We start from the raw sequence: 17,961 nt of genomic DNA on the forward strand, positions 1-17,961 counted from the left end.
ATCCTGAATCTGAAATCAAATCTCAAATCGCTGTGTACGTAGGTGCATTTACGTAGGTGGCACGTGTCAAGTTGATGTCCATGTGAATAGCTGGAGACAGGATCACACATTAATCACACTTCCCCTGCCAGCTGTCGTCGTTCCATGGTTCATTCTGGTGCCATGGTGCACACGTACACAGCCGTCCATGTGTTGTAAAGGAAACCAGGACTCATTGGACCAGACGACCTTCTTCCACTGCTCCAAGGTCCAGTTTGGATGCTTCCGTGCGTATTTTATGTGCTTCCCAATAATATAAATGTACAGTGACAATGATTTTATTCATACTACAAAAATTTTTACCCAGGATCAATCAATTGAGTTTATATAGAAATGCCAGCATGACGATGTCTGAAATTCTCTCATTTTAAAACTTTGAAATATTTACATACACTAGTTCCTCAATAGACATTTGTTTGCATACAACAGTCAGCTCACAAGTTGACCAGTCCACCATGACCGTACAAGTTTTCAGGAGGGCAAACGAATATACATACTGCCTGGTTATTCAATAAATCATAAATACTATAACTTCAGATTATTATGTTATAATATTTGATGTCTTTAGTCTTTTTCATTTGTTAACTGCAATAAGCCCCCCTAAAGAGTTTTCAGTTTCCCTCTTCTTGGATTATTTAATTCCTGCATTCATTCTGAAGAGCTCGGCTGAGTCCAATTTTCTGCCCCATTTTCCTGTTTAACTCTGCTACACAAAAAGGTGTTTGTTTGCTCTGAAGTCAAATTGCTTCACAATGCCTCCCACGTGTAAAGTAAGCATGTGGGTTTGTTCACCGATGTAGAACGAGCTCATGCTACCAAGTGCCCTGGGTGTGGGTGGCTTTCATGATTTAAAGCAAAGTACACTCAAAGACTCTTCATCGAGTCAATGCATGTGGAGGAAAACAAGGACACCTGAGTCATTCCATTGAAAAAGACAATATTCTCAAAAGCATGAGCCAAACAAAACAATGGCTATAATTTCTTTGTTGCTGCTGTTTCTATATATCTCCAACTGAGCAAAAACAGTCATTCATTTTGAGTGGCCAGGGTGTTTGGGATGCTCAAACTCTAATTTTATCTTAAAACGTTACATTATTGACACTATCAACTGGTTTTTGTCATGTTTTAATGTACATATATTTGGTTGTTAACAACGCATTCTCACCCCAAGGCGTCACCTTTGACCATGCTTCAATATTTGACGTTTTAGGCGCCCTTTAGCGTCACTTACATGACGCGATCCTACGGCGTCATCTAACTGACGCTAAAGGAAAGCGTCAGTTAGAGGACGCGGTTAGGTTTAGGTGTGGGGTGGGGGTAGGGTACACGCAATCCTAGGGCGTCATCTAACTGACACTAAAGGGCGCCTAAAGCGTCAGATATTGAAGCATGGTCAAATGCTTCCCAAGGCGTCAGTTAGGTGACGCCTTGGGAGTGAGAATGGGCTGGGATATGACATTGACAGGCGATGCAATGACACAGACCGCTTCACTAGTTAAAATATTTTATTTATTTATTTAATAGGGACAGTGATCATTGAGAAACAGTTAAACACTGTAAATAAGCCAGTTAGCCAGAGGAAAAATTAGCTAATTTCTCTAAATTTAAACATTGTTGGGACATTTGGGATACAAAATATATAACATTGTTTGAGTGTTTTTATTTTTTTATATTTGATCAAAATATCATACATATTGTGCTTTTTCACCAAACAAAATGATGTAAACAAGTAAACGTTGCTTTGCTTGAAGGACATCCAGCAGGCCTGCATACTCTTGGCCTGATCAAAAATCTAAATGAGCGATGGGTAATTTGATTGACAGCTCAATAAAGACACCACTTGCTCTGCTAGGTCATTATGTTACACATTTGAGCCGCCAGGCTCAGAAACAGGTCTGTGTCTCTCTCTCGTCTCATCTTTCTCTCAGGCAAGAATCATTTTCAGCTTGTGAATGCCTTCGAGAAGGTTTAGAATACAATCACTGACAAAAATGCCCGATGCCCAATCCCTGCTTGGCAAGAATCATAATGCTCTAGGTCTTTAGAACAGTATTCAGATGAAAATTAATCTAAACACTCAAAACATCAAATATCCAAATGAATCAGAAGTCATGAATGGGGAAAAACACTAAAATTCTGATGATGTGGACTTATCTGTCAAAGCTAAAGAAAGAACACTGGTCTAGAACTACTCTTTCATAACAACATTTGTGATAATGTCGAGAGAGTTGTTGGCTCTGAACTTTGACTGTAATCATAATCTATTATTAACTCTGAGTGCAGTAGGGATGAGCAATAGGCAGTTTTATTTAGAAATTTGAGTGCGACTGAATGAGGTCCTCAGTTTGGAAGGTTGATGCAGGTGAATGAGTCATTTGTTGGTTTTGTTAATGTAATGCAATAACTATGGGTTCTGTCTCAGGGTAAAAATAAAAAATGAAATAAAAAAGTTTTAAAATAATAAAGTCACATTGTGAGATGTAGCGATAAGTAATATTACAATTCTGGCCATTTATTATATTATTTGCAAATAATTATTTTCTTAAAAAACATAAAAAATAAAATCAATCATTTTAAATGCTTTAATATAATTTTGAAACTTAATTTATGCATTACAACATCATAACGTTGTCACAGTGTCTAGTTGTGTTACCTCGTTTGTCACTAGAGGTCCTTGTTGTCACGGTGTCCTTCACTATTGACTTCATTTCCCAGCATTCTGTCTGTCACTGTCACTCATCAAATCATTGCACTCAGCTGTTACCCGTCATCATTGTTCCCAGCTGTTCATTGTTAGTCTTGTTAGATCTGTGTATTTATTCCCTGTCTGTGTTAGTATGTGTACGGATTTGTTGTTAGATGTCACCACTTCCTTGGTCGGTTTTCTTGGTGGTTTGTGTTTTGTTTCATGTTTGGTTTGATTATTTGGATTTTGACCCCTTCCTGGAAGACTACGATTTGGATTACCCTTATATTGATAAACTGCTGCAAATTGGATCTTCTGTCCTGTGTGTGTCGTGAAAGAACAAATCCATCAACTCAAGATCCAGAGGTATGTTTTTTAATATCTTTTCCCCAGCCACTGAGTGGGAGAGAAGGGAATTTTATAAAAATGAATAATTTTTTTAAGGGGACCCGATTGGTCAAGTTTCGCGGGACCTGTGGAGGTCACAGAGAAGGATGTAGTCGGGAGATGATCCCGTTTCCGGTGGTCACTGTTCCAGTGGTCCCGGTCCCGAGTACAGGGGTCCGGAGAAGGAGTCAGAGACTGTTCACGTCTTATCAAATATAGAAACATTGATCAATAAAACAATATGATACTAATATATTGTGCTTGCCAAATATAAAGTTACATTGTGAGATATTTAGTCACAATTGCAGTTCATTACATTTTGTGAGCCTTATTCCCAATAGGGGGAGAAAAAAAAAAAAGACACATCCTTTGAGTTCCACAGGAGGAGGAGAATCAGGCTCGAAACAACATGAGACAAAGTTAAAGAAGACAGTATTTTCATGTTTGGTTGAACTATTCATTTAAGATAGAAAGCTATTACTGATGAGACAAGGACTCTTGAGCGAGAGTGAGTCAAGGGGTAGATGAACTGTGGATGAAGAAAGATGTGCATGTATTTATGTGGCACACATGGAGACTGGTACAGTGTGAAGGGGTGTGATTAAGAAGTCAGTGAAGAGCTCAGAGCATTAAGAAGACATGCCAGTAACACTTCAGACAGAGATGATCATATGGTTTCTCTTCACTGAATAGAGTTAAGGCTTTGAAGACACACTCAGCGGTCTTAAAGCTCAAGCTGATGACAAGGTGGCATGATATCAATGTGCATTGACTGGATTTTTTAAAGGATGTAGCACACACACACACACACACACACACACACACACACACACACATGTACGCACGCACACATACATCCAACAAGACATTATAAATAACTGCACCGGTGTCAAATCAGTAAACAGGGTCTTTAGAGGAAGAGAAGACCAGATAAATGTTAGTCTCCTTTCATTCGCAGGACAGACAGAGCAAAGGCCAGCAATGCTGCTTTACCAGTCTCAGTATCTTCACTGAGTCTATGATGAGAATTACAAGATGTGAAATGGTGAGAAACGACTACCTCTTTTATAGTAAGACATGTTAGAGGTGTTTATTTTGCCCAAAAGCATCGATACATGAGGTCAAAACACCCAGTCTTTTCATTAGTTCCCATGCACACTGATGAATCCTTGTGCTGTGCCACACCTCTCGCTGAAACTAATACATCTTTTGCACCATTAGGTTATTTAAAAGTGTGCATTTTGTGCTGCAAAAAGACATTACAAAAATTAAATAACTAGTTGGAAAAATATTAAATAATAACTCAATGCATTAACTATTTACTTTAAGGAATAATTGACCACTCTCAAAAATGATTTGATGACAAATGAATAAAAAGAGATGCCTTTGGGATTATGACATGCCAAATCAATCAAAATTATCATGTAGTTCATATGATTTGTGTGCCATTCTCTTCTAAAGGAATACAATAACAATGTGCGTATGCAAAAATAAAAAAAGTATGAAAAATAAAATATTATATAAACAAAATATTTTTGATATCCCATTGGCAAACTCTTTTTCTTGTTTCTTCTTCTTCTTTTTTTTTTTTTTAGAAAATTAGCTCAAAAGGGAAATATGAATAATGAATCATAACTTGGTATACTTATTTATAAATATTTGGATCAATTAATCGAATTAATTTGATGTACCGGCATTAATATTACAATCAATTAATCTGTCCGTCCAGCGAACACCCAGTATTGATAGTCTATCAACTCTCAGAAAGTATATTTTTTTTGTGGCAATCACAGATAAAACAGATAAAAATGACTCTTTATTGGCATATAGCTGATTGCATCAATAAAGGGACATTGATGTACAAGCAGGGACCAGAATCAAAACTCACATGAATGTGCACAAAGTTTTAACTAAATCACGAACACATAACTAATCTAAACAAACACATACACAAGTCATTTAACCATCTGAACATACAGGAACCATCCGTTTCTTATTTTAAAGGGATGGTAAAACACATTTTTTCGAAGACTTGATTGTGTTTGTAGGGTGCACTGTAACATGTTTTCATGCTTTGTTTTAAAAAATTGTCATTATTTTTCATATATTTGACCTTTATTCTACACTGCTCCGCCCCTTCTTCTGATGGTTTGATGGTTTCCGGGTTCTAAGAAGCCAGTCCCTCAAAAATATGCAATGGGATCAGATTGGTTCGCTGGCCCAGTGTTGTGATTCGAAACATACATAAAAGCTCTAACATTAATCAAAGAATAATTTACATTAATTCCAAGTTCGCTGTTAAGATTTAAAAAAAACCTTGTAACGTTTGGTGATAGTCGGATAACGTCAAAGTATGAATGACCATTTAACAAACTGGTTTGCAGAGCCAAACAGCATTGTCATTTGTTTAATTCCTTGCTACAACGTACAATTAACAATACAAATTATTACAGTTCCACCGTAAAATGTGCAGCACAGAGAGAGTGCATGAGATTTGGGTAATGTGAAATGTAACCATTGATCCTTAACTCCCCCATCCCCAGGAAGGCTGAACAAAGTGGATCTGCAGTCCCAATGAAAAAAAAAAACGAAAAAAAAAAACAGCATTTCGACGGCATTGCGGCAAAAACACTCTAGCCTACTATACCACAACAACTCTTCTCCAAAGCAATATAAAATGGACTCACCCACTTTATTTAGTATTCTCGGAGGAGGGGGGTATGTAAATATTGGGGTTAGTGACGTCAGCAACCCTGCAAGAATGTTGTGTAGTCCTTATCGGCCGTTTACTTTAGGTCTTAGAAATGTATTTCTTTAAAAGCAAATATCTCCCTTTGCTTTAAACTTTGAGCGTTGTAACTTTCCCGATGTTGTTTATGTTTAAACAGCAACATTATGTTTAGACAGCAATAAGATGTTGATGGCAGCATCGGAGGGTGAGCTGGTCTCTTGAGATGACGACTCGGCTGTGTTATCTCCCTCTGCGAGTGTAACATTGCCCGAGCCAGATGTGCTGAAACGGGCCACCAAGGCTGCCGGGCTTGAGTGGAAATTCCACCGTGTCCCGTTCAGCCTTGGTTGGAGGATTAGTATCTCCAAGTGATCAGTATCAGCAAGTGATCCAATGAAGTGAATGACGTTGACACGCAAGCTTTTCAAGCAATGAGATAGACACAGACAGTAGCTATTAGCTATTATAAAACGGTTAGTTCCAATCCTTGATTCTGATTGGTCAAACCCAACACTGCAGTTCTTATGTTGTTTTTATTTGAGCTTTCATGCATATTACACATTGGAACGGTGTTGCTATTCAAGGTCATGGATTTTTTTTTTAAGCGGAAGGAAGGCTTTAGGAAGGTCCTGGATCCAGGTACCTTATTGCTTGCATATGAAATGCAAAGAAACGTTTGAAACATTTGTGTGTGTGTGTGCCGCTAGTGATATTTTTTTAAACACCGAAAGAAAGAAAGAAAGAAAGATAGATAGATAGATAGATAGATAGATAGATAGATAGATAGATAGATAGATAGATAGATAGATAGATAGATAGATAGATAGATAGATAGATAGATAGATAGATAGATAGATAGATAGATAGATAGATAGATAGATAGATAGATAGATAGATAAAGTTTATGAAGCATGTGAAGAGACAACGCATTCTCACCCCAAGGCGTCACCTTTGACCATGCTTCAATATTTGACGTTTTAGGCGCCCTTTAGCGTCACTTACATGACGCGATCCTACGGCGTCATCTAACTGACGCTAAAGGAAAGCGTCAGTTAGAGGACGCGGTTAGGTTTAGGTGTGGGGTGGGGGTAGGGTACACGCGATCCTAGGGCGTCATCTAACTGACACTAAAGAGTGCCTAAAGCGTCAGATATTGAAGCATGGTCAAATGCTTCCCAAGGCGTCAGTTAGGTGACGCCTTGGGGGTGAGAATGGGCTGGAAGAGATGGCACTTTACTGGCCTAATTGGACAGGTGACACTTCCACTAACATCTCTCAACTTTTAAAATGAAATGTATTTAAAAGGTTGAGATATATCTCGCTGGGGAATACTGGGATAAAAACCAGATCCATGGTTGAATGGACAGTAGAAACTATACTAGAGGGAGGAGTGATTGTGTTCACCCTCTTATGTAAGAGAGATTGAGCAACTTTACATGAGGGAGAAATGCAAGTCCATCTTTCCAGACCATTTAGGAGTCTATAAGAGCCATAAAAAAAAACGATTCTTTGGAGAGTGATATTGATACATTTCTCAACATTTTTTTTTTTTTTTTAACATAGTGATGTCTTAAAGGTAAAAGTTGTCCCGACTCCCAGGATTCCAGGGAGAATTATAAGCATGCAGCTGGATTTATGGAAGATCATCTGGGGAACTTGGCAGCATCTCAGAGTGACAGGGCTTATTTTCTTTCCAAGCTAATTCATTATGTGAGACGTCCTCAGCGCACCCTCATCAAAATCTGTATTTTATTCATCAGCATGGCAGGTGGTCGTTCTCTGGTGTCTGTGATTGAAGTTCAGTTACAGTGGCTTTGGGTGTCAGATGATGAGTGAAGTTGGCTGGTGCATCAAGTGTCTGATGGACTTACTCAGACTGTGTCCGTTGCTCTGGGCTAAGAACTCCCATGCACTTCCCATTTTCCCACAGGTCTTCCCCGGATATTAAATGTCACAGTAGTCCATAAGGGCACGCTGATATCAGGCTTGGAAGAGCGGCTGCCAAAAAACATTTATGAAAACATCTACATCTGACTCACAGTCACAACCATGTGCATATTATTGGTGAAGAAATTAGAATGTAATCATGAAGGTCCTGGGGCACGATTTTTTTAAACAATAAAAGTAAAAAGCACTCAAGTTCCAATAAGGCTCCAGAACTCTTTACATTAGTATATTAAAAATGTATTTAACATTTTTGATTCGAATATATTTAATATATTTGATTCTTGATACGATTGATTCTGAGATGCAAAGACCAATAGTATTTGCCAGCTCTGATTGTCAAACTGCCATAAAGCATATATTTTTTTCTTTACTTACTTTATAATAAATTCCCTTTCAGTTGATAACGTCGGGCGTCGACGGTCGACTGAATGGGGCTCGCGTCAGAGAGCCTATGTTCTTCGAGTACTATTGAACGAGCCAATGTAATTGGTGTGCGTGATTCGTATCACACACTCCGCCCTTTCCCCCGGTGCTGACTTTCCCCGGTGCTGGTGGTTTCTATCTGCTGGGTGACACCTAGTTGAACTGTTGCTTCCATGGGCTCCCTTCTCATGAAGCCAGTTTCACCATAGCCCGGTTCAAGTGTCGGCTTGCTGCGCCATTCCCCTCCTATGGACTTAAAACCGAATGCTGTTGAGTTCCTCCTCTCCGACATCGGATGTGGTGGAATGTCCGGGGTTAGGCCTACCACCGGGGCGGCAGTGGCTCAGTGGTTCATGTGGGTTGTCTACGAACCGAAAGGTTGGTGGTTCAATCCTCGGTTCCACCTGACCAAGTGTCGAGGTGTCCATGAGCAAGACACCTAACCCCAGCTGCTCCCGACGAGCTGGATGGCGCCTTGCATGGCTGACACCGCCGTCGGTGTGTGAATGTGTGTGTGAATGGGTGAATGTGAGGCAATATGTAAAGTGCTTTGGTGGCCATTAGGTCTATGAAGGCGCTATATAAATGCAGTCCATTTACCATTTACCATTTACCACTCGTAAGCACTGTGGAACCTAGGCTGGGGTCAGACTGCCCGGTCTTCCACCCAGTTCATACTGAATGTGTATTTTCCACGTTACCGCCCTCCGGGATGGATTTGGCTTCCGCAGCGTGCCTTCCTTCCAATGCACAGGGAACGCTTTCCCAGTGGTCCTGTAGGAACAGCAGTGACTTCCCTGTCCTAAGCCCTGTCCTTCCACGCCTTAAAATAGCCAGCCCATTCTCACTCCCAAGGCGTCACCGAACTGACGCCTTGGGAAGCATTTGGACATGCTTCAATATCTGACGCTTTAGGCGCCCTTTAGCGTCAGTTAGATGACGCCCTAGGATCGCGTGTACCCTACCCCCACCCCACACCTAAACCTAACCACGTCCTCTAACTGACGCTTTCCTTTAGTGTCAGTTAGATGACGCCGTAGGATCGCGTCATGTAAGTGACGCTAAAGGGCGCCTAAAACGTCAAATATTGAAGCATGGTCAAAGGTGACGCCTTGGGGTGAGAATGCGTTGAAATAGCGGGGCATCAGGAGTCTTTTGTCTAGGCACTGGAAGGTGGCAGCCTTAGTGGCGTTTTTAAAGGTTATCCCCATTCAGTCGACCGTTGATTACGTCCAACGTTATCGACTGAAAGGGAACGTCCTGGTTGTGTATGCCCTGAAGGAGGGAACGGAGGACGTAGTCCCCTTGCCATTATAGCTGCACCACCGCTGACTCCGGGTTACTCTCGGCTCCTCAGCGAAAAAGCAATTAGTACGTGCATCTACTTTATACCTTCACAATTACATTGGCTCATTCAATAGTAATCGAAGAACAGATGCTCTCTGACGCGATCCCCATTTAGTGGACTGTCGACTACGCCCTCTGTTCCCTCCTTCAGGGAACGGTGGGTTGCATACGCAAGGACATTAACTCTTTAGCAAATCTCAAAATGAATATCCATTTTTTCATAATTACTGTAGATTCAATTGTTATTCACATGCAAAATAATGTTTGATTTGTTTTTTTGTACTAATATCATCAATTTATCGGTTATTATCAGCCATAACATAAAAATCGGATTATCATCAGAACATCTCTAGCTTATGATATTCACTTTCTTGAACGTCCTTTTCATTTTTATGTTTTAAGGACCAAACAAATTGCATCAAATTCACATTTGTCATCTCTAACCTACAGTACTTTTGAAATTGCAGAAGAGCGATGACAAATTATGCAATAATCCTGCTGGAAGCCTGAAAATGTACAGTTTGTAGAAAAGAAGGAGAGAGCAGCAAAGAAGAAAATGATGAGGACAATCAAAGATGCTCATGCTACAAATCAGGGGACAGTGTGTAAGATGTGGTGTGTAAGTGTGCAGTGTGTAGCAGTGTGTAAGACTGCTAACATCAGACAGACCCAGATGCATGTCTCACTACAGAAAACCACCACCACTGATGAAGAACTGTCTTCAGAAAGCCGATGAAACAAGAGACTCTGTCTGCTGCAGAATAATTAGGGCATTTGACTTTCGGATGCCTTACAGACAAAGAGAGAAAAGACATGAACGGCAGTTAATTTGGCCTATGGAAGGAGTCAAACTGCCTGGATGAGGATGACAGAACTATCATTTTTACAATCTGCCTCATGAGATACAGGCTACTTCAACTCCCACAGTCAGATCCTTACATAACATAAATAATCCTGGGCATGTGGGGGCTTTAAATAGTTCCAGTACAAATATGCATTAATCTACCAATATATATATATTGGTAGATTAATGCATATTTGTACTATATATATATATATTACATACATAAACCCTTGTTGTCACCATTATTTTCAGTCCTTTGTCCCAGAAGAGAAAGAATGTAAATGCTAAATATAAACAGCATTATCTACTTAGTGGGTATCTACTACGGTGGGTGCTTTAATGTGGAATAGTGTCTGAACTGCTTTCATGATGACATGTTTATTCCCGACTGTCATAGTCACAGGCTTTAGTGATAAAGCTGAAATTGTCCAAGGTTGTCATCTGGTATAATGTTGAGGAGTTGTAGGGCATCAAACAGTGTCTCGCTTCCCTTACAGTTCACACCAGATGGAATGAGTCAAAATATCAGTGAACACACTAACAAGCGCAGGGCCAAACAAGAATGCTATTCCTGTCCTGCTATCTATCCTTTAAAATAGGCACATATTTTATTAGGAGACAATATGAGCCTGTGGGCTTTCAGCTTTGATTAAAAGGAGATCTCAGGCACAACACCATCCACAGGGTAATCATACATAATACCCATGACAATACATAGTTTTCCAAACTTGTCAGCTTTCCAGCTAAGTAAACAGAATACAGCCACAAGGGTACATTTAAAAAAAAAAAAAAACCATATTGCTCATGCTAGTAAGTAACCAAATAAATAAATACCAATAGGATGTTTAACACAATTACTAACAACTTCTAAAGGGAGTCCATTTTTTTTCCTTCCTCCTGAATTTCTCGATATTTCTTAAACATGATGTAGCCCAGCAACCATAAAAGTGCAGAGAAAAGAGGAAGTGCTCTCTGACACATATTCATGGCAAACACACATGTCCCCATCACCCCTAAATAGAAAAGGAAATTGCCCCACAGCACTCATTAGATTTCTCAGGGAACAGCTATAGTGCACATGCACAGCTGGGATAATATGAATGTGAATAATATGTGACCATATGAACGTATGAGGCAAGTTAGTTCAAGAAAAACTATTTAACCAAAATTACCCGGAACAATTTGTCTCAGGAACTTTTACTGTCTGCATTTCCATCATGGTCTAAAGTTCTGCGAAGATTAGGCATATTAGTCAGATTTTGCCCTTTGCATTTAAGCTTGATAACGCCTGAACCTCGTTGTCGATCCATCAGTCGTATATTTTGTAATTCCATTGTTGGTTTGAATAACAAACAACTCTTAATGTATGCACCGCAACAGATTTAAACCAATCAATCAACCAATCAAAATGCTGCGTGAACTCAACCAATCAGCATGTTCAGTGCCCAAATCACCACCACCTCGCAAGTAGGGAATTTTTGAGAGGGATTTTTTTTTCTTTTTCTTGGAACTTTTAGATCCTGGCCTCTGCGGTCGAAACACACAGAGTAGCCAATACCACCGAGTAGTTCCTGGTTGGCTTTAGTGACATGCATCCTGTAATGAACTTTAGAAAGAAAGCATCAGCTGAGAACATGAACATAAATTAATCAGATTGAATTAATAATGGATGATGTATGCCTCATGGTGCAGGAAAACGGGTAAAATAATAATGAAAAAAAAATATTTATTTAAAAAAGATCATCTTTCAAAAGGTTTCTCTCCCACATAGTCCATAGGAAAAGATTAACAATGCGCAATGGGGAGGCTATTTCCAGAGAGTGAAGTTATGTTAAAAAAAAATATATATATATATTTACAAAGACTGCAAGATCTAAACTAAGATCAACACAGGACAAAAACCCTTTCAATTTCTCTGTTCAGCTAAATATCACTCACGTAAAAATCCTCCTTTAATAAAAAACAGGGCTGTTCAGATTTCACTAAGATTTGCCTTGCTGCTAAATATTTGAAGAGTTCAGATGCAAAAGCCTCTAAGTGCCATTTGAAATTTTCTCCTAGAATGATCATTTTTATCAAGCTTGTATATTTATGTTCAGTAATTTCACTTAAATGACAATTAATAGGTAATCTTCATTGCAATTTAAGTGAAATTACTGAACTTAAATATACAGGCTTGATAAAAATGATCATTCTAGAAGAAAATTTCAAATGGCACTTAGAGGCTTTTGCATCTGAACTCTTCATTTACACATTAGCCAACAGCTAAATAGAACAGAAATGACCCTGCAGAGAGAGGGCATTCTACATACAGAGCTGGGCAAAGTTGAAGAGAGAGAACCACACACAACTACTAAATAAATTATTTATGGGGTGTTCGTCTTGACTTCAAGATTTCACAGCATCTCTTAATTAAGCAACATTCTCACAAGGCTGATTTTCCTCATTATGACAGACACTGAAATAACAAAGGAGCACCAAATGAAGGCCATGCAAATTCCATTGCTTGATTAGAGGCTAATTTTTATTGACTGTTTATATAAAAATATAAGATGATTGAAGTGCATAATTAAGACTTGAGTCAAATTTTAAGCCAATGTTATGAACAAAAAAAAAAAAACCCAAAATATGTTTTTGTTGTTTTTGGCCAAAACACTGTTTTGAGAATGAAACCGATGAAAGATGAAGATTACATGAACACTGTGCAGGACCAAGTAATCAAGGGCGCAGAATGCATGATTTAATCAAATAATTTTTTTTTTTTATTAAACGCCAGACAAAGTTACAAATTAAATTATTCGAAAACTGAACAAAATAAAGTCAGGTCTGGGTCAACTGAACAGAACCAAACCAATTAAACCAACTAAGCAAACCAAACCAAACAGAAAACATGACCTCCCAAACATGGGGAAATTCTATATACAAAGGACTAGTCCATTCAACCCGGTCTCATCCCAAATCGTCATATAACTGACGTTTTGGGACGTCTTTTGACCATGCGTCAATATTCGCCTTTTTAGGGCCCCCTTAAACGTCGGTAGATGAGGTTATGGGATCCTAACTCTACCCCATACCTAAACTTAACCCTAAACCTAACCCGTCACCTAACTGACGTTAAAGGTAAAGCGTCAGTTGTATGACGGCCCGGGATCGCCATCTACCGACGTTTAAGGGGGCCCTAAAAAGGCGGATATTGACGTATGGTCAAAATACGTCCCAAAACGTCAGTTATATGACGATTTGGGATGAGACTGTGTTAGTCCATTCAACCCGATCTCATGACCAAGTCATACGAATTCGACGAATGATAAAAAAGGGCTAATTCGTACGAATTCATATGACCTCATTCGTACGAATTAGTAAGATTTTGCTAAATCGTACATATTTTACGAATTGGCCAATTCGTATGAATGGGTACGAATGACCTACCCCTTACCCCGCCCCAAAACCTACCCATCACGTGGGTTTAGACAAATCGTACGAATTCGTACAAGTGAGGTCGTACGAATTAGTACAAATTATACACTTTTTAATCATTCGTCTAATTCATACGAATTGGTCGTGAGATAGGGTAGGTCCATTACACATACACAGGGAGTAACAAACATCACTTAACACAGTTTACTAAATAAAGTAATTAATTTCTGAAATATGAAGAAATGGGTCACAAACAAAGTAATACCCAAAGACATATAGTCAACAAAATATACATAGAATTAAAATAAACAATCAAATATACAGTACAATTAATCATGTACCCCCTCTAATTGGCAGCTTGGATTAGCCAAAGAGAACAAAATGGCGGTAACTGACACCAGCAGGTCCTTTAATGGAACGGACCTCCACCGGAGCGCAGCGTCCCAGACAGCCCCAAACCTCCACTCTTCCCACGTAAGCAACTGGTTCATCATGAATTACTAAAAATAACATGTAAACAGCCCAGGACGCATGTGTGTTCTCCGTTACCATCGTTTTGTGTGGCCACGTCATCGGTCATCACAAAGACCTTTGGTTATCTTTCTAGATGCAAGCACATTATTGAAATTTATGATGGTTTCTAACAGGTTTTCAAATCATGGGTTTCATGGCACCACAAGAACGTATTCAGTCCCAAGTTTTTCCACTTCTAATAGGTCAAAACCAGCAGCAAAAATACAAGCCCATTCCTGTCTGTATTTGATTTCTTGCACCTGCAGAGAAATGTCATAAGGCATATATTATTAACAACCAGTCCAGAATTTAGTGTAATGAGCTTACTACTGCACTAGCCAAATAACTGCAACTGAGACAATTGTGAATGCTAGCGGTTCACTCTCTACAGGTATTCTAGAACTCACTGACTTAAACTGACTGCAAATCCGGTTGGGACATTTCTAACTAAATTACCTAAAATCTAAAGCAATAGCAAACCAAACACTTTATTACTTTGCTGCCTTGCACGCACCACCATTTCCTTCTGGAAATCTAATAAATATAGTTTAATACCTGTTAACCCCCTCAGACCTGAATTTTGTATCAAGTTTCTGAAAAATATAAAAGTACATTTTCCCAGCTCCATTTCCCAAAATTGTTGTTTATTACACATTTGCAGATAGAGACAGACAGATCAATCACTGTACAGCATTTGCAGCAGATCAGACACGACCGCAGCGGCATCCGCGTATTTGTAATGATTAGACACAGCTTCGACCGTTGAATGAATACATCACTGTCCTTTGTGTCAAATATACATTTCGAATTAATAATTGTTCCTAGATGAACAAAACCTGCTGTTCTCGTTGACTGAAATCCTATTGTAACCAAATCTACTGATCATTCGGACTTGTTGTTTCCAGCCGTTTCGGCGCATGACATACGTCTAAAAATGGAGGCTCTAGACCCTTCCAGAGCTGAGATATGGACATCCCACATAGCATTTATGCCATTATAAAAATAGTGGGTTCGTGGACGGTGGAATTATGGGATGGCGCTTGGTACCACAGACTCAGGGGAGCCCCTGAATGCAGTAAAATAGTTTTTATCATGACAGGAACTTTAATTAAAATGTCCAAAATATACACTACCCAAATCAAGAGATTGCAGGCTGGATTCTGTCCATTTGCAGCTTATTGCACAAAGGCCGGGGTTAGTACATTTGAAAAATAGTGGGTTATTAGACAAAAAGTGGGTTTTTGGACACATGGTTTTTAAGCTTAGCTTTCAAAATATTTTTTAGATGAAAACTGTTTTCCTGTACTCAGCTGGGGCCCCTGAGTCCGTGGCACCAAGTGCCATCCCATAAATCCACTGTCCACGAACCCACTATGTGTCTAATAACCAACTATTTTTTTAAATTTACAAACCCCAGTGTTCATGCAATAAGCTGCAAATGGACACAATCCCGCCGGCAATCTATTGAATGGGGATTTGGGTAGTGTATTTTTTGGACATTTTAATAAAAGTTTCTTTCATGATAAAAACTATTCTACTGCACTCAGCTGGGGCCCCTGAGTCCATAGCACCAAGCGCCATCCCATTATTACACCGTCCACGAACCCACTATTTTTATAATGGCATAAATGCTATGTGGGATCTCAATATCTAAGCTCTGGAAGGGTCAAGAGCCTCCATATTTGTATTCAGGTCTAAGGCCCCGTCCACACTACTGCGTTTTCGTTTAAAAACGGAGAATTAAAACGAAAACGATCTTCGTCCACACTAGCGTTTTACCTGCGTATTAGAATTTATCTCCGTCCACACTAAAACGACTGAAAACGTGGATCACGTGACAATTCACCAACACTGGGCATGCGCGCGCTGGTGTGAACAGTGGTTGGCGAATCAGGGAAAGATACGTCATGACTGATGACACCCAATCATAGAGCCGAGCGTGAGCCTCTGCGTCATCGTTTGTAAACTCCTTCGTTTTGTCTCGTCCACACTAAAACGCCCTCCGGAGATTCAAAACGCAAAACGCAGCTGCAGCGTTTCTAAACTTCTCCGTTTTAGGTCTTCGTTTTTCCCGTTTTAGTGTGGACGGGAGGTGCAAACGTAGTGTGGACGGGGGCCCTCTATCAGAATCCAGGGTACCACTGTCGTTTTTTTTTCGGGCCGAATTTTTGAGTTTCGATATCTCAGCTCTGGAAGGGGCTAGAGCCTCCATTTTTGCACTCAGGTCTAAGTCTCATGGCCCTCTATCAGAATCCAGAGTTTTGGGAAGATTGGAGAAACGTAATTTTTTCGGCGAAAAAAAAAATGTAAGGGGTACCACTGTCGTTTTTTTTTCGGGCCGAATTTTTGAGTTTCGATATCTCAGCTCTGGAAGGGGCTAGAGCCTCCATTTTTGCACTCAGGTTTAAGTCTCATGACCCTCTATCAGAATCCAGAGTTTTGGGAAGATTGGAGAAACTTAATTTTTCGCCCGAAAAAAAAAACGTAAGTGGTACCACTGTCGTTTTTTTTTTTTCGGCCGAATTTTTGAGTTTCGATATCTCAACTCTGGAAGGGGCTAGAGCCTCCATTTTTGCACTCAGGTCTAAGTCTCATGGCCCTCTATCAGAATCCAGAGTTTTGGGAAGATTGGAGAAACTTAATTTTTCGCCCGAAAAAAAAACAAAAAACGTAAGGGGTACCACTGTCGGGTTTTTTTTCGGGCCGAATTTTTGAGTTTCGATATCTCAGCTCTGGAAGGGGCTAGAGCCTCCATTTTTGCACTCAGGTCTAAGTCTCGTGGCCCTCTATCAGAATCCAGAGTTTTTGGAAGATTGGAGAAACTTAATTTTTCGCACGAAAAAAAAAAATGTAAGGGGTACCACTGTCGTTTTTTTTTTTTGGGCCGAATTTTTGAGTTTCGATATCTCAGCTCTGGAAGGGGCTAGAGCCTCCATTTTTGCACTCAGGTCTAAGTCTCATGTCCCTCTATCAGAATCCAGAGTTTTGGGAAGGTTGGAGAAACTTAATTTTTCGCCCGAAAAAAAAAAAAACGTAAGGGGTACCACTGTCGTTTTTTTTTCGGGCCGAATTTTTGAGTTTCGATATCTCAGCTCTGGAAGGGGCTAGAACCTCCATTTTTGCACTCAGGTCTAAGTCTCATGGCCCTCTATCAGAATCCAGAGTTTTGGGAAGATTGGAGAAACTAAATTTTTCGCCCGAAAAAAAAAACCGTAAGGGGTACCACTGTCGTTTTTTTTTTCGGGCCGAATTTATGAGTTTCGATATCTCAGCTCTGGAAGGGGCTAGAGCCTCCATTTTTGCACTCAGGTCTAAGTCTCATGGCCCTCTATCAGAATCCAGAGTTTTGGGAAGATTGGAGAAACGTAATTTTTCGCCCGAAAAAAAAAAAAACGTAAGGGGTACCACTGTCGTTTTTTTTTCGGGCCGAATTTTTGAGTTTCGTTATCTCAGCTCTGGAAGGGGCTAGAGCCTCCATTTTTGCACTCAGGTCTAAGTCTCATGGCCCTCTATCAGAATCCAGAGTTTTGGGAAGATTGGAGAAATGTATTTTTCGCCCGAAAAAAAAAAAGTAAGGGGTACCACTGTTGTTGTTTTTTCCGGGCCGAATTTTTGAGTTTCGATATC

The sequence above is a fragment of the Pimephales promelas genome, chromosome 7 (genome assembly GCF_988280905.1).
Source record: "Pimephales promelas chromosome 7, fPimPro1.hap1.1, whole genome shotgun sequence".
Classification (NCBI taxonomy): Eukaryota; Metazoa; Chordata; class Actinopteri; order Cypriniformes; family Leuciscidae; genus Pimephales; species Pimephales promelas.